The sequence below is a fragment of the Podarcis cretensis genome, assembly GCF_951804945.1.
Source record: "Podarcis cretensis genome assembly, chromosome: 13".
Classification (NCBI taxonomy): domain Eukaryota; kingdom Metazoa; phylum Chordata; class Lepidosauria; order Squamata; family Lacertidae; genus Podarcis; species Podarcis cretensis.
The window spans coordinates 1,057,906-1,067,270 of NC_137182.1; the positions used below are offsets into that span (position 1 = coordinate 1,057,906).

The 9,365-nt window shown below is 49.0% G+C and overlaps 1 long non-coding RNA gene across 1 annotated transcript; it reads left to right on the forward strand.

Moving 5' to 3' along the window:
* Positions 1-5,571: 5,571 nt before the first annotated feature.
* LOC307201088 lies at positions 5,572-7,619 on the forward strand. The gene is made up of 2 exons (XR_013832517.1): positions 5,572-5,645; positions 7,232-7,619. It is a non-coding gene; the product is annotated as an uncharacterized lncRNA (long non-coding RNA).
* The last annotated feature ends 1,746 nt before the right edge of the window (positions 7,620-9,365 follow it).

The following is a 9,365-nucleotide window of genomic DNA, read 5'->3' on the forward strand; positions in this document are numbered from 1 at the left end:
GTAATTGTTCCAGGTCTGTCTGGCCAGGTGATGTGGCTAGAAGAGTTTAAGAGAAGCTGCCAAGAGAGATTTTGGAAGTGTGCATGTCTGCAACCAGCATAGTTCCCCCTGCAATCCTTTTCATAGAAGAAGGCAAAGAGGAGGAGGAGGGGAAAGTCACCCTGAAGGGGGCTCTTCCTCTTCCACAGGATGTCAAAGCCCTCAGCACAGCCCTGCAGTGCAGCTCTCTCTGCCCATGTGTGGCTCAAATACCTACCTAGCTGCTGATCCATATAGTTCAGCATCTTTTTTTTAAAATGATATTTATTAAGATTTTCCATAAAATCTTTTTCCCAATAACATCTTTTCAGGACTTCCCCTCCCCTCCCCCTTCTGTACTCCAATTCTTACAAATAAACAAAAAATTTTTTTCAACAAGTTCTTATCCCAAATTTAAACTTATTATCATTGACTCAATTTTAAAAATATTTTCCCATCCCCTAAAATCGACCTGTTCCCTTCCGCGAGTTCCCCCCTTTAATATGCAATACAGATTACAATAGAAGAAAAATAAAATAATAATTTTACGCCCTTTGGATTCCAAATTTCCCTCCCCCCTTTCCCGGTTGCGTTCCCAATGTTCCTCGACGTCTGATATCTTCCTGGAGTTCCCACATCTCTCTAAACCGTAGTCCTTTCCCAGTCATCTTTAGTTTCGAATGTCCAATCTTGGAAGGAGTCTGTCTCAAAAAAGGCCCATTTCTTCCATCCAGATTTTTATATCTAGGGGTGAAAGCTCCAATTTTATTCCTTTAAACCTGTCAAATCTGGATGTCCCAAATGTTCCCACTTCCAACTTTGTCCAGTTCTTATTATTTTTGTTGTTCTTGTTGATCTCACTCCTCCTTTTTTTTTTCTTTTTCCCTGCTCTCCTGCACAAATGTTCCAATTCCAAAAGCTTCTAATTCCTCTGCAGAGGCTTGTTATTCAAGAACAAAACATTACGTCAAGTCCTTTTCATTCTTCAATAGATAAATCTATTGTCTCCTTTAGTGCGTAGACCTCTGTAGACAAAATAGTGTTCCATTTCTGCAGTTTCCCAGGAGATAGAAAGTTCTGGTCAAATTCCACGCCAACAATACTTGTAATGTCCCTCGGCTCCTCTAGGTGGATTGCAATAACTAAATTCCCTTCCAGATCACGTCCACCAGTCAAAATAACTTGTTATTCCTTGTTTGTAACAATTTGTATCCAATTTATAACAAATGTAACCGGCAAAGTCCTCGTAACAAAGATCTCTATTTTATTCTTCCGCTTTGACAGCTCTTTGACAGCTGTCAAAACCTCTATTTCTCTTCTCCCGGCGCTCTCACAAATCGCTCCCAGGGTTCCGGGGGGGGGTGTTGCTTTTTAATTCAATTCCACCTTTCTCCTCCAGCTCAGTCTTATGATTTTCCCTCGCGAAGTTAATAACTTTGTCAAAATAGGGTTGCACTCAATCTTAGTTGTCAAATCCTTTGCTTTAACTCTTCTACAACGGGGGGGGGGCTGACTTCCTTTTTGCGCCTCCCCCGCTCACTCCGAATTTTTAAAAAAATTTATCCCCCTTTTTAGTCCAGGTTCCGATTACTCACGGGTTATTCTTTTAAGTCCAGATTTTCAATAGAAGAAGTCAGCGCTCTCCGTCGAATGGCATGCGGCTTCGCTCGGCAGGGGAAGCGAAGGACTCAAAGCACCACCCCCCCCGTCACCCGCTCCGCAGCCTTTAAAAAGGCTCCTTCGCGGGTCGGGGGGGCGCAAAAGGTGCCAGCCGAGTCACCATGTCCATGGGTTTCAGCGCCCATGGTTTTTGAGGGTCCCCGCGTCGCCGATGCGGTAGGACCTAGCCCCTGCCGAGCAGGCTCCCTTCGGAGCTCGGAGGGAGTCCGTCATTCGGCGATGGCGCCAACCCGGAAGTCCATATAGTTCAGCATCTTGTTCCCACGGAGACCAACCAGACACCCCCATGGGAAGCCCCTGAGCACCATGTGAGTGCAACACCAGCCACTCTCCCCACTTGTGCAGTAAAGGGTGGGCATTGAGTACAATAGGCTCGCCCTTCGGGGAAAGAGGGGCTCTACCCTACCATCTCCCCTCTGTCTGCCCCACCTGTCTGTCTCTCCACTTACAACCAGTCCAGGTGGGAGGGAGCACACCTCCATAGAACCAGGAGGAGGGGGACAAATGCAGGGTGAGATGGCTCTGGCGCCACCAACGGGTGGGCTCCCTGCCCAATGAGTAACCATTGGTGGGAGAGGAGACAGACACTGTGTGTGTGTGTGTGTGTGTGAGAGAGAGAGAGAGAGAGAGAGAGAGAGAGGGGGGGGGATAAAGTTAGGTATTAGACAAGACTTGCTTTTAGTCTGTAATCAGGCAGATTGGGACAGGGGCAGGGAGAGGCAGCGAGAACTAATCTGCACAAAATGTACTGAGTCCAGAAACTCCAGTTGGTACCCTGACATCCTGTGAAGAGGAAGCGCTAACTGCAAGTTTGTTTTCTGTCCTCTGAAATTTGTCTTGAATTTATATGGAAATTAGCATATGCGAGTTTGTGTCATTGGCCTGTGAGAAGAGTCTTGTCAATACCTGCCCATGGTACAAAGAGAAAAGCTACCTGTTCAGTTTGGCTAATGGGAGTTGCTGTCGCTCTACAGTTGCAGCCCTCAACACCTTTCATCTTCACAACATCTTCACAACATCTTCACAAAGCTTGGCTAGGCTGTCTTACCCGGAGGGCAGTGCCGGATTTACGTATAAGCTAAACAAACTTTGGCTTAGGGCCCCACTCTCTTGGGGGCCCCAAAAAAATTTAAAGGAAAAACAACTGGATGTACATTTTCAAAATATAAGATAAAAAAACAAATAAAATAAAACTTACATACAGCAACAGTGTTTGTGTTGTGTAGGCTCCTATGATGTAAGTAATGGGCCCTGCCTGCTATATATAGGGCCCCATTACCTACAGTAGCTTAGGGCCTCATCAAACCTAAATCCAGCCCTGCCGGAGGGCCACATTTGTCCTTGGCTAACCCTCTGGGGGGGGACGCGGGTGGCGCTATGGGTAAAACCTCAGCGCCTAGGACTTGCTGATCGCATGGTCGGCGGTTCGAATCGCTGCAGCGGGGTGCGCTCCCGTCGTTCAGTCCCAGCGCCTGCCAACCTAGCAGTTTGAAAGCACCTCCGGGTGCAAGTAGATAAATAGGGACCGCTTACCAGCGGGAAGGTAAACGGCGTTCCGTGTGCTGCGCTGGCTCACCAGATGTAGCTTGTCATGCTGGCCACGTGACCCGGAAGTGTCTGCGGACAGCGCTGGCTCCCGGCCTATAGAGTGAGATGAGCGCACAACCCTAGAGTCTGGCAAGACTGGCCCGTACAGGCAGGGGTACCTTTACTTTACCTTTAACCCTCTGGGGGGGAAGCGGGTGGCGCTGTGGGTTAAACCACAGAGCCTAGGACTTGCTGATCAGAAGGTCGGCACTTCGAATCCCCGCAACAGGGTGAGCTCCCGTTGCTCGGTCCCTGCTCCTGCCAACCTCGCAGTTCGAAAGCACGTCAACGTGCAAGTAGATAAATAGGTACCGCTCCAGCGGGAAGGTAAACAGCGTTTCCGTGCGCTGCTCTGGTTCACCAGAAGCGGCTTAGTCATGCTGGCCACATGACCCAGAAGTTCTACGCCGGCTCCCTCGGCCAATAAAGCAAGATGAGCGCCGCAACCCCAGAGTCGGTCACGACTGGACCTAATGGTCAGGGGTCCCTTTACCTTAACCCTCTGAGGGCCACACTCCAGCAGTGGGTGTGGACAAAACTGGGTGCAGCCAACACCCCCCTCTCATATGCACACCAACACAGACCTCCTCTCCGCTCATGATCTCCACTCATCCAGTGATTGATCTGCTGACTGGGGAGAGGGTGGTGTGCCCCACAACCAGGATGTGCCCCCCACCCTAGTCCTAGGGCTAAGTATTATTTTCTTGTTGCAGACAATACCAGAATCAGTGGAGTGGGGAGCGGCAGAAAAATGTGTTTAGGAAGTTTGCAGCCCTGTTTTAAAGGAACAGGAACCTCTGTTGTGTAATTTTCCACGAGGCTATCTCCTCTAGACCCAATTCTAGGCTGTCAAATCATTTCCACCGCATATTCCTGACTTGGATCATTTTCAAAGGCTCTTGCTGCTTTCTCCCTGATGAAGAGCTCTGCCTTACTTTCGTTTGACTTGGGGGAAATAAGCTGTTCTTAAGAGTGGAGAGAATCACCCTCAATTAGATCTCTGTCTACAGGTTCAAGGGATCAGAAAATACAGTACTGTAATCAAAAGTTGGCAACCCTACATTTGTTCTATGATAAGTGTATTTCAAATATCTGGATGTCACCAGTGTCCTTTGACTTGGAGACCATCTTATTTTATTGTACGCAGCTGGAAGCACTGTGGATTTTAATTCTCTTGTATTTAATACCCTCTTGTATTCCCCAATTTACCAATTTATTTGTTTTGGGGAGGTGAGGTGAGCTCTGCAAAGGAGGAAGGGGTTACTCTGAGAATGTATTTGCACTGTGGTTCCTTTCAGAGAGATGCCGGGTCACAACTGCGTCCCATGAAGTCCACAAAACATTTATGCCGTGATAATAAATTTGTTAGCCTTTGAGGTGCCACAAGACTGTCGTTTTTGCTGTAAGGGACTGGTGTGGCTACTAACCCTCTGGAAATGGAAATGGCTGGGTGCCAACTCCATTCAGAAAGTGCTCTCGGAAAAGAAAGGAAACTTTTGCAAAATGCACAGACTTGTAGAATATCTGGTTATAAACAAAAACAGCTAGGAAATGAGTGAGATTTAAACCTATGAAAATCCGAATTCTTCAAAGATCTGTAGCTTGCTGCCTTTTCCAAGGCAAGGAGGTAACGGGTGAAACGAGATAACATTGATTAAAATGCAATAAAAAGAGCAGGAAATTAAAAGCCGCATTGACTGACCCATGGTTTTGAAGCCTGCTTAGGTTATTTGCATTTGGGCACACTTGGAAGTAACTCCCCTTGAATTCAGTGGGTTTCCTTCCGAGCAGGCACGCCGAGCTTCCACTTTCCTCTCTCTTTCTGCCCGGACGCCTCTCCAGAGAGTCCAGCGGCATCCGAGAATGGAGACTACCACTCCCAGCATGCAATGCTCGGGAGGGGGGCTGAAGGAGACCCCGGGGTCCTAAAGCCCACGTGTCCACGCGCAACCTTTTTGGGGGCCGGTTGGCAACCCCCTCACTGACTCATCCCTGCGCTGGGCAGAGCGTGGCATTGCGGGGCCCACCGGCCAGGTTCCCGTTCGAAGCACCTTGGCCTAACACGTGCTGGCAACTTGGCCGCATCCACACGTGCAGAAGACACCGGGTGGAGCTACGGGGATTTGGCGGGCGGGGCTGCCCTGCGGCTTGGCCCCGAGGAGGGCGAAGGAAGGGCGGGCGGCCTCGGCCTCCACTGCCGGCGCGGGGCCTGGAGCAGAGGGGCCGGGCGAGGATGGGGCGGCGCGGCGGCTGGCGAGCGGCGGGCCCGCTGCTGCTGCTGCTGCTGCTGCGGGACGAGGCCGAGGCGGCTCCGCCGGGGAACAGCCGGCCCTACGCCGTGCTCCAGACGCAGAACCTGGGTGAGGAGGCCGGACGCCTGGGTCCCCGAGGGAGAGAGGGCACCCTCCTCGGACGCCTGGGTCCCACGGCCCTGCACCCGCCTTCCACCCCTCCAGTCCTCCGTCTCCCTCGCCTGTCCCAGGCCCATCACTCCGCGCCCGGAACTTGGGGGGGGGGGGCTTTGCCTCCCTCTCCGCTTCCATCCCTGTGATTCCTGGCTCAGTTCTCCTTGCAGGGCCAAAAAACTGGTTTGCCCTTAGCAGCCGCGGCCAGGGAAGGAGGAGGTAGCCCCTGCCTGGGGTAGACTAGATGGCCTCTGGGACACCCTGCCTATGCTGCGCGGGGGGGGGGGGGCGGGGCGGTGAAAAGCCATGGAAAAGACAGACTCTGTGTACCCTGCATGTCTTTTTTTTAATACCAGAGGAGCCTGCTGGATCAGGCCAGTGACCCATCCAGTCCAGCATCCTGTTCTCACAGGGGGAAACTGGCAAGTGAGACCTGAGCGCAAGAGCCCTTTTCTCTCCTGCTGGCAACTGGCATTCAGAGGCCTCAGTGCCTCCTGGGCTGGCTCTCAGCACTGAGCTTCCTTTCTTGAATTGTTTTGCCTCCCAGTCTAATTGTGACTTAAATGTGCTGAGATTTACACCTCACTGTCAGAAAGTTGCATCAGTAATAAGTTGTACTATTCCTCCTATCCTGTGAAGAAGACTTCCAAATGTGTTCCTCATTAGGCTTCTGAGAATCCCCACAATCAGCTTGCTGGTCATTTGGCTGTTTCTTTTCCCAGCCAGGCTGGGGCTCCCACCACTTTCTCCTCACCCTGTCAGGCAGTTCCTGGCCCAGCTGCATTTACTTGCAGCCAGGATGGGGCCAGCAAGGATTGCAGACTGGAATCTCCCCATTGACAGTCCCTGGCAGAGTCCAACAGAATCTGGAGGGCTACAGGTTTCCTGTTTCTGCTCTAGCAGATGCTCAGTAGGAGCACTGGTTCTTGCTGTGCCCAAGGATGAGAGCGAGAGTCCAAGGAATTCTGAAAATGGGAGGAATTGGTAGCGAAGGTTGGAAGGCACTGTGAGTGATTGGCCTTTGAGGGCTCCTAGGTGCTGTGGTCTAAACCACAGAGCCTAGGGCTTGCCGATCAGAAGGTCGGCGGTTTGAATCCCCACGACGGGGTGAGCTCCCGTTGCTCGGTCCCTGCTCCTGCCAACATAGCAGTTCGAAAGCACGTCAAAGTGCAAGTAGATAAATAGGTACCGCTCCGGCGGGAAGGTAAACGGCGTTTCAATGTGCTGCTCTGGCTCGCCAGAAGCAGCTTAGTCATGCTGGCCACATGACCAATAAAGCGAGATGAGCACCGCAACCCCAGAGTCATCTGCGACTGGACTTAACGGTCAGGGGTCCCTTTACCTTTAGGGAGCTTCACAGTCGAGTGGAGATTTGAACCCTGGTTTCTCCCAAGTCCTATTCCCAGCCTGTAACTGCACCCTGTGTCTCCCAGCTCCTGCTCTTGAAGAGAGAGCAGCGTGCCCTGTAGACTGAATCAGTCCCTGGCTGCCCTCCTCCATGCCTTATCAGCCCAGGCTCTCGCTCTTCCTTTCTCTTGCAGTTCTGATGGGAAGTGTCTTTGGCATCCTGCTCGTCGCCATGATCCTGCTGTCTGTGTGTGTGTACAAGCCCATTCGCCGGCGGTAGCCCAGGAGCAGCATCTTCAGGAGGGCTGGAGGCTGGTGGCTGGAGGGGAGACCCAGCTCCCCACACCAACGCGGGCCATGTGCTCTGATATACACTTCATCTTCATGCCCGACCAGCTTCTGGGCACGCTGAAGGGGGCTGTGCTTCCTTCCATCTTCCATGTAAAAGTTGTTTTGCTCCTGGTCTGATTGCTCCAGTTGCTGTTCCGTGTGTGTGTGTGTGTGTGTGTGTTTGCATGCATTTGCGCTACAGGGATTTGTGACTTAACAAGAGCATTAAAAAAACCACCCTGGTTGTTTTCAGTTGGGCACTCCTGGACTTTCAAAAATGCAGAGCATATTTTGAACTGGGAAAGAAAGGCAGCATTTTATGAAAATTGTTTCTTTGTGTGTAGGAACCAGAGGCTCCCACCACCCCAAACTGTTGTCTGTAATATTCTTGCTAACAAAACATCGTGAACTCCTCCCCACACTATTTCTATTTTCCATCACTATTTGCACTTCTTCAGGTGTGTGGGAAGACTGCATCTCTCAGATGCGCTTGAAACATGTTAGTTGCACTGTGGGGCATTGAAGTCACTCTCTGCTTTGTTGAGGGAGCTTCTCAGACAGGGATGGGGAACCTAGCCCAGCCAGCAGGACCAGTGATTGGGGAGGCTAGGAATTGTAGCCCAATAACATCTGGAGAAGGACTGATTCTGCACCCCAGTCCCTTTCTGGTTGGCTAGCACAGAGGGCTCATCTTGTATCATTTTGCAGAAACGTTCTACTTACCAATAACACAACTTAATCCATTCTAGTTTGAGTGAGAAGTAGAGACATCACCTTGCCAACAAAGGTCCGTATAGTTAAAGCTATGGTTTTCCCAGTAGTGATGTATGGAAGTGAAAGCTGGACCATAAAGAAGGCTGATCGCCGAAGAATTGATGCTTTTGAATTATGGTGCTGGAGGAGACTCTAGAGAGTCCCATGGACTGCAAGAAGATCATACCTATCCATTCTTTTTTTATAATAATATTTATTAAAGTTTCAAAAAAGTTACAAGAATGAGAAAAAAATACAAAAAATACAAAATACAGAAAAGTAAAAACAATTAAAAACAAATCAACCTTTCCATATCTTGTCTTTCATTTACTTGTTTCCCTGACCTCCTCACACCTCCCTTTTTTGTATTCTAGTTCAATTAGTTATTTCAGCAAATCCTTTCCATTTTTACTTTTATCTTAATAATTTATCTTAATATATTATAACTTTACATTCTCACCTATTAACAATCCATTTTTACATACCCCTTTATAACATTACTGCTAAAGCCACATAACTTCATTCCAGCATCCTTCTAACATTCCTTAATTTTACAATGTTTCTGTAGATAGTCTTTAAATTTCTTCCAATCTTCTTCTACTGACTCTTCTCCCAGGTCTCGGATTCTGCCAATCATTTTCGCCAGTTCCATGTACTCCATCACCTTCATCTGCCATTCTTCCCAGGTGGGTAGATCTTGTGTCTTCCAATACTTTGCGATGAGTATTCTTGCTGCTGTTGTGGCATACATAAAAAAAGTTCTATCCTTCTTTGACACCAATTGGCCGACCATGCCCAGGAGAAAGGCCTCTGGTTTCTTCAGAAAGGTATATTTAAATACCTTTTTCATTTCATTATAAATCATCTCCCAGAAAGCCTTAATCCTTCGGCACGTCCACCAAAGGTGAAAGAATGTACCTTCAGTCTCTTTACATTTCCAGCATTTATTATCAGGCAAATGATATATTTTTGCAAGCTTGACTGGTGTCATGTACCACCTGTATATCATTTTCATAATATTGTCTCTTAAGGCATTACATGCCGTGAACTTCATACCTGTGGTCCATAACTGTTCCCAGTCAGCCAGCATAATGTGTCCCACATCTTGTGCCCATTTAATCATAGCAGATTTCACCATTTCATCCTGAGTGTTCCATTTCAACAGCAAACTATACATTCTTGACAGAATCTTAGTTTTGGGATCTAAGAGTTCTGTTTCCAATTTTGATTTTTCCACCTGGAAGC